The 16,435-nt window shown below is 43.8% G+C and overlaps 1 pseudogene; it reads right to left on the minus strand.

Moving 5' to 3' along the window:
* Positions 1 to 707: 707 nt before the first annotated feature.
* The window catches only part of Pcna-ps3 (proliferating cell nuclear antigen, pseudogene 3), a 36,445-nt pseudogene continuing 20,717 nt past the window's right edge, over positions 708 to 16,435 (minus strand).

Raw genomic sequence — 16,435 nt, forward strand, 5'->3', positions numbered from 1 at the left:
AGTAGGGGAAGAGGGTGAGGAAGCAGGAGCAAGAGGAGAGACCAAGAGAGAGAGGAGGGGGCAAGCAGCCCCTTTTATAGTGAGTCAGGCACACCTGGCTGTTGCCAGGTAACTGTGGGGCGGAGCCTAGAAGAAATGCCAACATGGAAGAAATCAGAGTCGAAGGAAGAACCATTCTCATCCCCTCCACAGAGAGATTCTTTATGACTTGTCTCATACCTTGAACTATTCATTTAGTGAATAAACAGTTAGTCCCCTGTCTCTGTAAGTCAGACGACCCATTTCTGGGTCTCCGTTAACTCACTCAGGTTGATATTCTTTGAATAGTTGGGAGGGGTCTAACTATTTCTCTTCAAATTTTATGATTTCATGGTTTGTTTTTTTTTCCCGGAGGTTTTTTTTTTTTTTTTTTTTTTTACTTTTCGAAATCAGTTAACTTTATCTAAATTGAAAAATATTTCTTAAAACTGCACTTAGCGTCAAGATCATTTATGAAAATCTCCAGTATCTGTAAGGCACATTTGTAACATTTATGTTAACAAAACCCGTTTCTACTTTAAGCAAATCGTGGAGAACGGAGAGGGGGGGGGGAAGTAGGTTATTGACAGAAGATATCTACATTTTACTTCAATATTTAAGAATACGCAGGCACAAACTGGGTGACAGGAAAGACCTCAGAACAGGCTGGCATCTCAGAAGCAACCTTCAAAGGTTTAGTTTCCTCAATTTCTAGCTACGCCTAAGATCCGTCTTCATCTTCGAACTCGGGGACGCATGTCAGCATTTTATACTCTAAACAAGAGGTTCACCTGCAGACATACTGAGTGTTACTGTGGGAGACAGTGGGTGACTTTTGTGAATAAGTTCGGGTACCTCAGAGCAAAGGCTAGCAGAACTGTCTCGTTCACCCCTCTGGCTACAGCCTCCCCTTCATCAACATTGTTTGTGGCAACATAATGTTTCCTTTGCGAAGCTCTCCACTTGCAGAAAACTTCACCCCACCCTTTCTTTGCACAGGCTATCACAACGGCATCTCCAATATGGCTAATGTCCCGGCATATACGTGCAAATTCACCCGATGGCATCTTTACTACGCCACTGTACTCCTGTTCCGGGATTCCAAGTTGCTCAACGTCTAAGCCGATTAACTTCATTTCGTAGTCTGGAACTTTCTCTTGATTTGGTGCTTCAAATACCAGTGCTAAGGTATCAGCATCATCTTCAGCCGTTAAGGTCACGATGTCTTCATTCCTAGCACATTTTAGAATTTTGGACACGCTGGTGACGTTCACGCCCGTGGCCAGGCTGCGATCGCAGCGGCTTGTGTCGAAGCCTTCGGAGTGCAGAGTAAGCGGCACCAAGCAGACGTGAGACAAGTGCATGCCCTGTAGGTTCGCGCCAACCGAGCTGATGTCCCTGCAGGTCTCACTGATGAGGTCTTTAAGAGCCTCCAGCACCTCCTTCAGGACGGAGCCCTGGATCAGGCAGGTGACAACTACCCCTGCGCCTGCAACCGTTTCTTGCTGATTTCATGTTTCTGACAGCTGAGCGAGTAACTGAGTATATCGCTCAGGGGTATCACCTTTTCTGTCAACTGCGAGCAGGTGAGGGCAGGTGAAAGGCAAGGCTAGAGCCTGTGATTGGACGGTAGAAAAGGAGGGTGGGCGCAGAGTTTTTGAGAGACATGAGAGATGGGAGGGAGGGGAAAAGGAACGAAGATGGCGGAAGAGAAGGGCGACCCAGATCCGTGTAGCTTATTTAAATGGCCACAGGTAGCTATGAATATCATAAAAGGGATGGATAATTACAGGACAATATGTCTTCTCTTGGGGGGCAGCTTAGATCAATATCAATTGGTATATTTGCTGATATAAATCTGACTAATTACAAGCCTCTAGAGTTTTGATTTTACCAGGTTACAGGGATCTGTGACAGCTGACCACGAGATGGGCGGTTGCCGCATGGGGCTAGCTCTAGAGGCAATGAGATCGCTAGCCTGGGGTGGTGCATCCTTACTTTTTTATTATTTAATGCAACATAGGTTGTTTCTGATTTTTTGGCTATTATGAATAGAGCAGCAATACCATGGCTAAGCCAGTGTCTCCATAGGAGGACGAACCATCTTTTGGGTATATGCGCAGAGTGGTATAGCTGGGTCTTGGGGGGTAGACATATTTCCAGCTTCCTAAGAAAGCACAACACTGACTTTAATAATGACTCTACAAGTTTGCACTCCCATGAGCAATGGAGGAGTGTCCCCTTATTTCACAGCATGGGTTGTCACTTGTATGATCGATCTTAACCATTCTGACAGCTAGGATGTGGAACTTTTCTGTCTTTATGTGCTTCTCGACCATTTTTTTTTTCTTTTGAAAATTCTAGGGTCATCTCTGCACCTCATGTTTAATCAGGACTGATTTCCTGATATCTAGTTTTCTTGAGTTATTTATATATTTTCGAGATTAGCCCTGCGTCAGATGTGAATTTAGTAAAACCTTCTCCCATTCTGCAGACTGTCACTCTGTGCAAACGGCGGTGACCTGTTGACCTCTGTCATGCAGAAGCTTTTCAACTTCATGAGGTCTCCCTTATTAATTATTGATCTTAGGACCTGCATTGTCAGACTTCAGGAAGCCTTTTCCTGTGGCAACAATTCAAAGCTATTCTCTAGTTTCTCTTCTATCGAATTCAGTCTCTCTGGTTTTATGTTGAGGTCTTCAATCCATTTGTATTGGAGTTCCGTGAAGGGTGACAAGCACAGATCTGTTTCCCTTCTCCTACTGTTATGCCCAAGTCTCAGAGACCTCAAAGACCACCAAGGAGTCAATCCCAATGCAAACACACAAGGGTTTTTATTAAGAACTCCCAAGCAAGGTCTCTCACTGCCACTGTCACAGCAGGTCAGAGTGAGAAGCCTGAGTTTAGGGATGCAGGGTTTTTATTGTGGTTACAGCAAGCTTGGGGATCTTCAATACGGGTTAGCGAGTTAATATTTTTAAAACTGCATTTCTGGCATAATCTTCAGGAACCAACACAGGGGCAAAACCACCTGACAAACAGGATGGCTAGGTTATCTATTCTCTGCAGAATGTCTTAGGTCATCTATGTGTTCCTTGACCCTGCTGTTGTAGCCTGACTGGCTGTTGCTAAAGGTGGGGGTGGGGTTTACCATGGAATGCTTGCTCAAGCGAACTTTGGGGTTTTCTTCCTGGGATTGGAGTTTAGGCCCTGGTCTCACACAAAATGGAGTTTCTTCAAAAACCTTTACTCTACGGGCAGCCATCCAGTTTGACCAGCGCTGTTTGTTGAAGATGCTGTATTTTCCCAGTGTGTGTTTCTGGCTTCCCTATCAAAAATCAGGTATTCATAGGTGTGCAGATTTATGTCTGGGTCTTCAATTCAAATCGATACACTGATTAATGTATCTGCTTTTAGGACGATACCATGCTGTTTTTATTACTGTAACTATGTAGCACTGTTTGAGAGCCAGCATGGTGATACGTCCAGCAGATGGCAATATCACTCATTCATTCATTCATTCATTCATTCATTTCCTTATTTTACATCCCGATGGGAGCTTCCCTTACCTCCTCTCCTCCTAGTCCCTCCTTCGTACCTCCCCTTCCCCCATCACCTCTCACTTTCTCCTCCAGAAAGGGGGCTACCCACGGATATCAACCAGCCTTGGCATATCAAGTTGCAGTAAAACTAGGTGCATCTTTCTCCTGCTGGGCCTAGAAAAGGCTGCCCAATTAGGAGGAAGGGGTCTGAAGATGGGCAACAGAGTCAGAGACAGCCCCTGCTCCAGTCATTGGGATCCCAGGTGAGGTCCAAGCTGTACACCTACTACATATGTGTAGAGGGCCTAGGTCGAGCCCATGCACGCTTTTTGGTTGGTGGATCAGTCTCTGTGGGCGCCTAGGAGCCCAGGTTAGTTGATTCTGTAGGTTTTCTTGTGGTGTCCTTGACCCTTCTGGCTCCTTTAGTCCTTCCTCAGCCTTTTCCACAAGATTCCCTGAGCTCCACCTAATGTTTGGCTGTGGGTCTCTGCATCTGTTTCCATCAGCTGCTGGGTGAAGCCTCTCAGATGACAGTTATGCTAGGCTCCTGTCTGCAAGTATAGAAGAGTATCATTAGCAGTCAGAGGTGAGCTCTCTCTCTCTCTCTCTCTCTCTCTCTCTCTCTCTCTCTCTCCTCTTTCTCTCTCTCCCTCCCTCTCTCTCTTTTCTCAGTATGGGTCTCAAGCTGGTCCAGTCATCAGTTGTCCATTCCCTCAGTTTCTGCTCCAACTTTATCCCTACACATCTTGTAGGCAGGACAAACTTTGGATTGAAGGGTTTGTGGGTGCATTGGTGTCCCATCCCTCCATTGGAAGACTTGCCTGGTTACAAAAGGTGGCTCCTTCAGGCTCCATATCACCTACTGATAGGAGTCTTAGCGAAAGTCACCCTCATAAGTTCCTGAAAGTTTCCCTAGTCCTAGGTTTCTAGGTTTTCCCAGAAATACCCCCATCCCACTTCTCTCTCTCTTCCAGTACTCTCTCCTTCAACCCTATCCAGAGATGATCCCTCCTCACCCTTCTCCCATCCAGTTTCCTTCCTCCACCCTCTAATATCTATTTTATTCCCCTTCTGAGTGAGACTCGCCATTGTCCCTTAGGTTCACCTTGCTATTTAACTTCTTTGGGTCTGTGGATTGTGCCATGGTTATCCAATAATTTATCACTAAGATCCAAGTGAGGACACACCATGCATGTCTTTCTGGGTCCAAGTAACCTCACTCAGGATGATATTTTCTGGTTCCTTCCATTTGCCTGAAAATGTCACTGTGTCCTTGTTTTTAATAGCTGAATAGTAGTCCATCTTGTAGATGGACCATATTTTTTTACCCATTCCTCAATTGAAGGACATTAACGTTGTTTCCAGTTTTGGGCTGTTACCAATACAGCTGCTATTAACATAGTTGGACGAGTATCCTTGTGCGATGATGAGACATCTTTTGGGTATATGCCCAGGAGTGGTATAGCTAAGTCTTGATGTAGAACTATTCCCAATTTTTTGAGAAATTGCCATATTGTCCAAGCAAAGAGGTTGTACAAGTTTGCACTCCCACTGGCAACGGAGGAGTGTTCTTCTTGACCCACACCCTCCCCAGCATGTCCTGTCACTTGTGTTTTTGACCTTAGCCATTCTGACAGGGGTAAGAGGGAATCTCAGAGTTGTTTTGATTTGCATTTTCCTGGTGACTAAAGATGTTGAATGTTAAGTGCCTCTCGGCCATCAGAGACTTCTCTGTTGAGACATCTGTTTAGCTCCACACCCCATTTTTTAAATAGGATTGTTTGGATTATAGTGACTACTTGATTGAGCTCTTTATATATTTTGGATATTAGCCCTCTGTTGGATGTAGGGTTGGTGAAGATCTTTCCCCATTCTGTAGCCTGCCATTTTGACCTATTGATAGTGTCCTTTGCCCTACAGAAGCTTTTCATGAGGACCCATTTATTAATTGCTGATCTTAGAGCCTGAGCTGTTGGTGTTTTGTGAGGAAGTTGTCTCCTGTATCAATGCATTCAAGGCAGTACCTCACTTTCTGTTCTATCAGATTTAGTGTATCCAGTCTTTATGTTGAGGTCTTTGATCCACGTAGACGTGGGTAATGTGCATGCAGACATCTGCTTGCATGCACATTAATTTGTTGAAGATGCTTTCATTTTTCTATTGTCTACTTTTGGCTTCTTTGTCAAAAAGTGTCTATAGTGTGTGTATTTATCTCTGGGTCTTCAATTCTATTCCACAGATCAACCTGTCGCTGTCAACACCTGTATGTCAATGCCATGTGGTTTTTATGACTATCGCTTTCTGGTACAGCCTGAAGTCAAAGATGGTGATACCTCCAAAGTTCTTTTACTGTCCGGGATTATTTTGAACAATCCTGTGTTTTCTGTTTTTCCATATGAAGTTGAATATCGTTCTTTCAGTGTCTGTAAGGAATTGTGTTGGAATTTTGATGGAAATTGTGCTGGATCTGTAGATTGCTTTTGGTAAGATGACCATTTTCTTTATTGAGTCTGTGTGGGTTAGGTATCAGGGTATCGTTGGTCTCCTTCTTCTTTGAAAGCCTGGTAGAATTATGTGTTAAAATAATCTGGCCTCTGGCCCTGAGGTTTGTTTTATGGTGTGGGGGTAGGGGTTCTAGAGTGTTAAAAGACTTAATTTCCTTATGGATTATAGGACTATTCCAATTGCTAACCTGATCTAGATTTAACTTTGGTAAGTTGTATCCATCTCTAGGATTCTCTCAGTTTGTGGGAGTGTTTTTGGAGGGTGGGAGTGGGAATGGTTTAGTTTGGCTTTTTTGCTTCTATTTCCGTTTTTGGGTCTTGAACTGTTTCATTCATTTCTGTCACCTGTTTGTATTTTCCTTTATTTCTTTAAGGGATTTCTTTATTCCCTCCTCAAAGGCCTCTATCTCTTTATAAGATTGGACCTGAGGTTATTTTCTTGTGGTTTGGCTCTTAAGATATACAGGCCTTGCTGTAGTAGAATGGTTGGGCTCTTGTGGTGCCATAGAGCTGTGCCTCTTCTCAGTTATGTTCTTAGGCTGGCCTTTAGCTATCTGGCTATCCCTGGTGCTGGTAGGCCACCAGGAATGCATGGAGAGTTGTGAGCCTGAAAACAGAGCTCAGGGGAGCAGGTGTAGCTCACTGCTGTTGGGTGAGCTTTAGGGGGACTTACCAGGCAGGGGATTGGTGGGGAAGGGTCTAATGTGGTTGTTCTTGTTGCTCGCAGGCCTCAGGGAATGCAGGCAGCATTGTGGGCTGGAAATGTAGTGTGGGGTCAGGGTGTAGTTGGCCACTGCTAGGTCTGGTTAAAGGGACCAGGTAGACGAAGGACCTGGGGCAGAGTCCTCCCTGGTTGTCCCAGATGCTTGCAGGCCTGGTTGTCCTTGGTGCTGGCGTGCCTCCAGGAGTGTAGATCCAGCCGTTCTTTTAACATTCAGGATCATTTCAGCTGTCCTGGGTTTTTATGTTTCCATAGGAAGCTGAAAATTAGCTTTTCAAGATCTCTGAAATATCGTGTTGTGGAGGTTTGTATTGAACCTGTAGGTTGCTTTTGGTGGTGTCTTATTGTGGATTTTATTGCTGTGAAGAGACACCATGATCGAGGCAACTCGGATAAAGGTAAACATTTGGTTGGAGGTGGCTTACAGATTCAGCGGTTCAGTCCATTATCATCGTGGTGGGAAGCATGGCAGCATCCAGGTAGACATGGTGCAAGAGGAGCTAAGAGTTCTCCATCTTGATCGAAGGCAACCAGGAGGAGACTCTCTTCTGCCTTGGGCAAGCTTAAGCATTGGACCTCAAAGCCCACCCCCACAGTGACACACTTCCTCCAACAAGGCCACACCTATTCCAACAAGACCACACCTCCTAGTAGGGCCACTTCCCATGGGCCAAGAACCTTCAAACTTTCAAACCAGCACAGGTAGGGTGGCCATTTTCACTATATTAGTCCTACCAACCCATGAGCATGGAAGACGTTTCTATCTATCTTCCTCAACTTCTTTCTTCCATTTCTTAAAGTTCTTAATCATATAAGCCTTTCGCTTGCTTCCTTAGAGTTATCCCAAGATATCTAACATTTTTAGATTACGGCAAAGTGTTGTTTCCATGATTTATTTCTCGGTCTGTTTGTCGTCTGTATACAGGAAGGCCGCTGACTTCTGTGAACTAGTTCTTTTAGCCAGCTACTTTGCTGAAAGCGTTTATCATCTGTAGATGTTTTCCAGTGGGGTTTTTAGAGCCACTTTAGTATGATCCTGTATCATCTGCAACGAAAGACGCTTTGACTTCTCCCTTCTTCTTTGTATCTCTTTAATCTCCGTCAGTTGTCTTAATGCTCCAGCTAAGGCTGTAAGTTCTATATCGCGTAGGAATGGAGTGAGTGGACAACCTTGTCTTCTTCCTGATTTTATTGGAATTGCTGTGAGGTTTTTTTTTTTTCCCCTGTTTAGGTTGATATTGACCGTGGGATCGTTTTGAATTGCCTCTACTTTGTTAAGGTATATACCTTGTACCCTCTAATCTCTCCTGGACTTTTATCATGAAGGAGTGTTGGATTTTGTCAAAGCTCTTTTCTGCATCTAATGAGGTTAACATGTGGTTTTTGTCTTTCAGTTTGTTTATATGGTGGATTATACTTATTGATTTACATACGTTGAACTACCCCTGCACCTCTGAGATGCAGCCTGCTTGATCATATCGGGTGATCTTTTTTATGTGTTCTTGGATTTGGTTTGAAAGGATTTTTCTTGAGAAATTTTGCAACAGTATTCATGAGAGGCTGATCTATAATCCTCTTTCTTTGTTGAGTTTTTATGTGGTTTAGGTATCAAGGTAACTGGCCTCATAAAATGGATTGGGGAATGTTCCTTCTGTTTCTATCTTGTGGAATAATTTGAGGAGTGTTGATGTTAATTCTTCTTTGATGGTCTTGTAGAATTGTGCACTCAATCTATCTAGCCCTGGGCTTTTGTGGTTGGTAGATTTTTTTTTTAATGGCTGCTTTTGTGTCACTAGGTGTTATTAGGTCTGTTTAAATTGAATGTCTAATCTTGATTCAACTTTGATACCTGATATGTATCAAGAAAATTATCCATTTCTTCTAGATTTTCCAAGTTGGTGAAATACTGGTTTTTAAAGTATGTCCTTATGATTGTCTAGATTCCCTCGGTATCTGATGTTATGGTCTCCTTTTCGTCTCTTATTTTGGTAATTTGGATCTTTTCTCTCTGCCTTTTGGTTAATTTAGTTAAGGGTTTGTCAATCTTATAGATTTTTCTTAAAACCAACTCTTTGTTTCATTGATTCTTTGTAATTGTTTTGTTTGTTTCTATTTTAATGATTTCAACCCTGAGTTTGATTATTTCTTGCTGTTCAATCCTTTTGGGTATGATTTCTTCTTTTTGTTCTAGAGCTTTCCAGTATGCTGCTAAATTACTAGTATGCAGTCTTTCTAACTTCCTTATGCAGGCACTTAGTGCTGGAAATTTCCCTCTTGGACAGCCCTTATTTTGTCCCATACATTTGGGTGTGTTGTGTTTTCATGTTCATTCTATTCTAGAAAGATTTTAATTTCCTTCTTAATTTCTGTCTTGACCCATTTATTTTTTCATTCAGTAATGAGTTGTTCAGTTCCCATGAGTTTATAAGCTTTCTGTTGTTGTTAATATCCAACTTTAATCCATGGCAGTCAGATAGGATTCAAGGTGTTATTTCAATTATTTTTTTTTTTTTTTATCTATTGAGACTTTCTTGGTGCCTGAGTATGCGGTCAGTTTTGTAGAAAGTTATACGAGGGGCTGAGAAGAAAGTATACTCTTTTGTGTTTGGGCGAGATGGTCTGTAAATATCTGATAGGTCCATATGGTTTATAATGACAGCTTCAGAATTTCTCGGTTTGGGTCTGGATGATCTGTTTATTGGCAACAATGGAGAATTGAAGTCTCCTACTACCAGTATGTGGGGGCCTGTATGTGATTTAAGCTTAGTAGTGTTTCTTTTACTAACTTGGGTCCCTTGTGTTTGGTGTATAGATGTTAAGATTGCAGTGTCCTCTTGGCGGATTTTTTTTCTTTGATGAGTATGCTGTGTAGTTCTCTATCTCTTCTGACTAGCTTTGGTTTGAAGTCTATTAGTCAGGTTTAAAAAGGACACATCTGCTTTTCTTCTCAGGTCCATTTGCTTGGAATACCTTTTTGATCCTTTTACCCTGGGGTGATGTCTAACCTTGGTGTTAAGGTGTATACCTTAGATGTAGTAGAAGGATGGACTCTGTTTTTAAATCCATTCTGTTAGTCTGCATCTTTTTATTAGGCAATTAATGCTGAGAGATATCGATGAGCAGTGTTTGCTCTTTTGTTGTTGGGGTGTGTATCTGTGTGAGTGTGTGTGTGTGTGTGTGTGTGTGTGTGTGTGTGTGTGTTGGTGCATGTGTGTTTCCCCTCTTTTGATTTGCTTATCTGGGATTATTTATTCTTGTGTTTTCTGGGTGTGCTTAACCTTTTTAATTTGGAGTTTTTCTTCTGGTGCCTTCTGTAGGGCTGGATCTGTAGACAGACAAAGGGAGAGGCTTCCCTGGTCAGTTGGCTGCCTACTACTCCTACCAGTGTGCCCCTTCCATCAAAGTAAACTATACCCAAGCACAAAACACCAAAGAAGACTTTTTCTTCTATAAGTTGCTTTTGTCAAATGCAGCAAGTGTGAAGTCAAGGATGACCAATCCTTGGGCTCACTACAATGCACTTAAGGGCTCAGGTTAAAGGATTGACTGATTCATGTCAAATGTGCACACCCCTCCTATAATCTGCCTAAGTAATGTTTAAGGTAAGTTTGTTTTTATAACCATGTCCTGCCTTGAGGTCAAGTGTGCCAATGGTATGAGTTTGAACAGTACATGTACAATAAAAAAAGACTTGAAATATGCAAGGGCTACAGAAATGGCTCAAGGATTTTTGATTGTTTGCTGCTCTTTCAGAGGATCAGAATTCAGTTCCTAATACCTACCTCTGGGTACACTACAATTCCTGTAACTTCAACTACAGAGGATCTGATGTCCTTTCTGACCTCCCTGGACACAAACACACACACACACACACACACTGTAAATATTTAGTGGGCAGATTGTATAATTCTATTAGAAGTTTGAACTGAGTTGAACAGAAAATCCACAGCAATCAGTAATTAAAACCAGATCTTCAAGGACCAAGGAGAAATGAGGACAAGGACACCAGCCCAGTGCTAACAAGTTCAAACACCCAGCCACATGCTTGACCTTGGAAACACACAGGAGCTCCGGGTCAACTGTATCCATTGGAACATTCCCAATTATTTGTCAAAGGCCTACAGCTGCTGTGGTTAGCAGACGGAGAGAAGAGGGAACACTGGTAAATGAGGCGAGACTCACTCCGGACTGTTACATTGTAACTTCCCGATTGTTTCAGCAACGTCTAATTCCCCAAACCCAAGTTTACAAACAGAAGCTGCGGAGCTAGTCATTAAGTCTAATCCACGGGCAGAACTGTCAGTGAGCCGTGTGACTACTTTGTCTCTAATTTTAAAGTAGTTCATCCCTTTGCTGGGTGTGCAGGTGAGCTATAGAGAAAGTCGTGCAGCTGTCACACCAACCGCTGCTGGCATTCCAAGGCTTTAGAAACTTTGGGCTAGAGACATCACTATGCACTGGGGGCTCCCCACAAGCCAACATGCCCCACTTAGGTCCCTGTTGAACTTCACTTTTCAAGCTTATATTGTGCAAATTTCTGCTGAAGTTGAGAATACTCTCCAAAAGTTTCTGGAGTCCCTCTGCTATTATGTTACTGTGAATGATCCTTGAATCCGTAATTGTATTTAGTGCACGGATTCTTTCTTTGTAGAAGTATTTGTAGCCTTGTGGTTTTCAAAGGTCTGATTGTGTTCTCTGAGAATAACAGCCTTGAGAGTCTAGGTGTTTGCTTCCCAGTTCCTCTTGTGGAGTCCTACAGTGTTTGCGGGCCATTGTCTGTGCTCAGTGGGACGGCCCTAGTCCTCTTCTTATGGAAGGAGGGAATGAAGGCATTTGGAGTCTGGGAACAATAGACCACAAAGGCAGATTTGGACTGCTTTGCTTTTGAAAACTGTGTTCCTTAGGCAACTGTGTTCAGATTGCATCCTTCCCAGCATCTCTCCACCTGAATCTCACAGTGAGAAAATTTCTGAAGAATTTTCATAAGTGGACCTCTGAATTGTACCATAGCAAAGGTCAATAGCGTTACCTGGTCTTTTGTCCATCTGAAAAACATTCCAAACTGTTGGGTTCCAGTGAACTCGAGTCTGTAAAGGTTTTTTCCTTCAACGAGACTGACAAAGGATAAATACAAGTCAAGAAAATTCACCAGCAATGTTTTAAGAGGGCTGGTTCACTGGGCTGTGCCCCCGTTCTTCTCATGGCAGAATCAAATCCTCTATCTGAGATTCCTTCTCCCTATGATCTTTAGATAAAGAACCCTGGGCTTTTTCATGGGGAATTTTCAAGGAGCCCTAATAAATTTGTCAATAGTCTCATCCATCCTGGCACTGCCCATTTTGCTACCTGCCTCCTAGGAATCTGTTCCCACTGAGGCATCGTCAAAGCTACTTCAGATTAGTATTTGGGAGGTATAGTTTGGAGCCACTCCGTAAGCGTCTCCTTCTTTATAACCAAAACTCATGAGGACTTACCATCCTAGCACCAGGGCGAGGGACATTTCCCGGACTTCCGCCCCTGATCTTTGTATCTCCATCCCCTTTGTGAAAACGCCCATCATTTCACATGGTTGCCTGTGTCCCCTGCAAGGCTAAAGTACAGGGTTTTTATTGTTATCTGGGCATCTTCAGCCCCAGCTCTGCACCCTCCTCATCCCAAGCAAAGGGCTCTTCCAAGCAAGAGCCGTTCATTATCAAGACAGGGAGCCCGTTAAAGCTGGCTTATCGACATTACACTAAAAAGTGTGACCACAGGCTTCCAGTCTGAACAAGTGCCTTGAGCAGACGTTGGGCACTGGCTCTGCAACTAGTCTCACAACACCCAGAGGAAGCCCGACTCCGAGGTGCTCTAAAACGCTCAGGATCAGACTTGAGGAGGCCACAGACAACAACATCTGCCCCCAACACCAGAGTAACTGGGTCCCCCGGGATCCAGACACGCAGGAACCCAGCCTGGCCAGGGGCATGGGTCCCTTCCAGTCTGAACCAGTACCCTGGGCAGACATTGGGCGCTGGCTCCACACCCATTCCCATAATTCCCAAAGAGTGCCCGACTCTCACATGCTCTGAAATACCCAGGATCACAGGAGAGGCCACAACAGCTGCCCCAACACCTGGAGAGAATGGATCCTCCAGGATCTAGGGACCCAGGAGCCCCTGCCCAGGCAGGGGCACGGGTCCCTTTCAGTCTGAACCAGTGCCCTGAGCAGACATGGGGTGCTGGCTTCGCAACCAGTCCCACAACACCAGAAGAAAGTGGGAAAGCAGAATCCCAGGCACTCTAACAGGTGCAGGATCAGAGAGAGGTGATCAAAAATACCCAGGCTCACAGGATCACAGAGGAAGCGCGACTCCTAGGAGATCAGACACAACCAGAATATCAGAAACACAGGATCCCAGAATCATAGAATCACAGAGACAGCTGGACTCTGAGGAGTCCAGGATAACAGGAGGGACAGGTTGCAGTGAGAGACAGCAGGGGCAGATAACACTAGAGATAACCGAATGTCGAAAAACAAGCACAAGAACATAAGCAACAGAAACCAAGGCTGTGACCACACACTTACAGTCTGAACAAGTGCCTTGAGCAGACATTGGGCTACTCCAGCTTATTTCTAGCCAGCCAGTAGAATGGCTACTTGGCATCATCAGAACCCAGTTCTCCCACCACAGCAAGTACTGGATATCCCAGCACACCTGAAAAGCAAGATTTGGATTTAAAATCACATTTCATGATAATGTTAGAGGACTTTAAGGAGGACAAAAATAACTCCCTTAAAGAAATACAGGACAAGACAGGTGAACAGATAGAAGCCCTTAAAGAGGAAACACAAAAATCCCTTGAAGAATTACAGGAAACTACAACAAAACAGGTGAAAGAATTGAACAATACCATCCAGGATCTAAAAATGGAAATAGAAACAATAAAGAAATCACAAAGGGAGACACCCTGGAGATAGAAAACCTAGGGAAGAGATCAGGAGCCATAGATGCAAGCATCACCAACAGAATACGAGAGATAGAAGAGAGAATCTCAGGGGCAGAAGATATCATAGAAAACATTGGCAAAACCGTCAAAGAAAATGCAAAATGCAAAAAGCTATTCGGAGTCATTTGTTATTCCATATTAATTTTAGGGTTGGTTTTTACTGTTGAAAATGCCCTCATAAATTTGGTAGGATTCCCATTAAATCAACAGATAGTTCTCTATTTGATTTTATTGGTGAGAAAGTGTTAGTACTTACAGCCAATGTTGACACAGTAGCCTAAGCCACCGACATTCACAAGGGAAAGTGTCTCTCTGAGAACAGAAAGCTATTCAAACCTTGAAAATTGTCTGGTGTCCTTGGCAGCTGGGGTGTGCCTCACCGTGCCTTGTAAAGCTACGTAGTCCTGGTTTCCAGAGAGCAAAGAAGCTAAAGTTGACACAGAGGCCATCTAATGTTCCATGGCTCACAAGCTAGTTGACATCACTGAGCCATCTGTGGAAGCAATCTGCTTAATGAGGCTAAAATGGCAAGTTATAGCCCAAGGGGGAAATCTTGCCATGAAAACTTATGTATTAAAGACACAGGCAACCACCAACATAAACATCGTGATGTAAGGCTGGATAGAAAGAGAACCAGAAGGGCTACAAAGATTTCTTCCTCTTCCTCAGTAAAAACACTCTATTTTCATCATGGTCCCAGAACAAAAAGAAGTTTCATTTGCTATGCTATCCAAGGTGATAGATAGATAGATGATAGATAGATAGATAGATAGATAGATAGATAGATAGATAGATAGATAGGATAGATAGATGATAGATAGGATAGATAGATGATAGATAGGTAGATAGATAGATGGATGATAGATAGATAGGATAGATAGATGATAGATAGATAGATAGATAGATAGATAGATAGATAGATAGGATAGATAGATGATACATAGGATAGATAGATGATACATAGGTAGGTAGATAGATAGATGATAGATAGATAGGTAGATAGATAGATAGATAGATAGATAGATAGATAGATAGATAGATAAGATAGATAGAGAGATAGATGATAGATAGGATAGATAGATGATAGATAGATAGATAGATGAGAGAGAGAGAGAGAGAGAGAGAGAGAGAGAGAGAGAGAGAGAGAGTAACTGACCCCACTTAACAGGAAATGCAAGCTGTGGGTAGATGGACTTGACATCCTGAATAATCAATTTAGAATATGAAGAGACTAAACCCTGACGAGAACCCAGGTGGGAGGGAGGGAGGGAGACAAGGCTGCTCTAGATCCTTGAATCATTCTGGATTGCATTCCCCTCCTCCAGCTGCTCCTCCTCCAACCACTCTTTTCTGTAGGTTTTTAATTTTAAGAGTTGGGATTCAATCGGGTGGTTTCTCAGAAAAATGAGGAATAGTTCTACCTCAAGACCCAGCTATGCCACTCCTGGCCATATACCCAAAAGATGCTCTACCGTAGCACAAGGACCCTTGCTCAACTACGTTCATGGCAGCCTTATTTGTAAGGGCCAGAAACTGGAAACAACCCAGATGTCCCTTAACCGAAGAATGGATAGGAAAATGTGGCACATCCACACAATGGCACATCTACTCGGCCTTTAGAAGCAAAGACATCACGAAATTTGCAGGCAGGATGGAACTAGAAAATATCATCCTGAGTGAGGTACCCCACAGCCAGAAAGACACACATGGTCTGCACTCACTGATAAGTGAACATTAGCCATAAAGTGCAGGATAACCATGGGACACCCTACAGACCCAAAGAAACTAAGTAACAAGGAGGGCCCAAGGATAATGCATGAATCTCACTCAAAAGGGGAAATAAAATAGTCATTAGAGGTGAACAGAGGGAGGGAACTGGGTGGGAGAGGGAGTGAGGATGGGGAACAGGGATAGGAATCAGGTATGAGGAGAGGACTGGGAGTGAGAAGGGAAGTCATTGGGGGAAATCTTTGGAACTAGAGCTGGGACAGGGGAGGCTCCCATGAGTCTATAGGGGTGACCCTAACTGAAACTCCTAGCAGTGGGGATGTGGAGACTGAAGTGGCCACCTCCTGTAGCCAGATGGGACTTCCAGTGGAGGGAAGGGCCCATTGACCCGCCCACAAAACCTACGACCCAAAATGTGTCCTGCCTACAGCGATAAAAACAGAGCAGAGATTGGGGGAAAGGCCAATCAATGACTGGACCAACTTGAGAGCCAACCGATGGGGAAGAGCTGACCCATGACACTATTAATGATATTCTGTTATGCTTGCAGACAGGAGGCTAGCATAACCATCTCCTGAGAGACTTCAGCAGCAGCCAATGGACACAGATACAGAGACCCACAGCAAAACATCAGGCAGAGCTCAGAGAGTCTTGTGGAAGAGTGGGATAGGACTGAGTGAGCCAGTGGGGTCAAGGACACCACAAGAAGACCTACAGAGTCAACTAACCTGGGCCCATTGGGGATTCACAGAGACTGAGCCACCAACCAAAGAGCTTGCAGGGGCTGGACCTAGGCCTCCTGTAGCAGATATGCAGCTTGGTCTTCTTGTGGGTCCCCTAACAATTAGAGTGGGGACTGTCTCTGACTCTTGTCTACCTTTGGATCCTTTCTCCTAGCTGGGCTGCCTTGCTGGCCTCAGTAGGAGAGGATGTAT

This window comes from Rattus norvegicus, chromosome 14 (assembly GCF_021556685.1).
Source record: "Rattus norvegicus strain SHRSP/BbbUtx chromosome 14, alternate assembly SHRSP_T2T, whole genome shotgun sequence".
NCBI classification, from domain to species: Eukaryota; Metazoa; Chordata; class Mammalia; order Rodentia; family Muridae; genus Rattus; species Rattus norvegicus.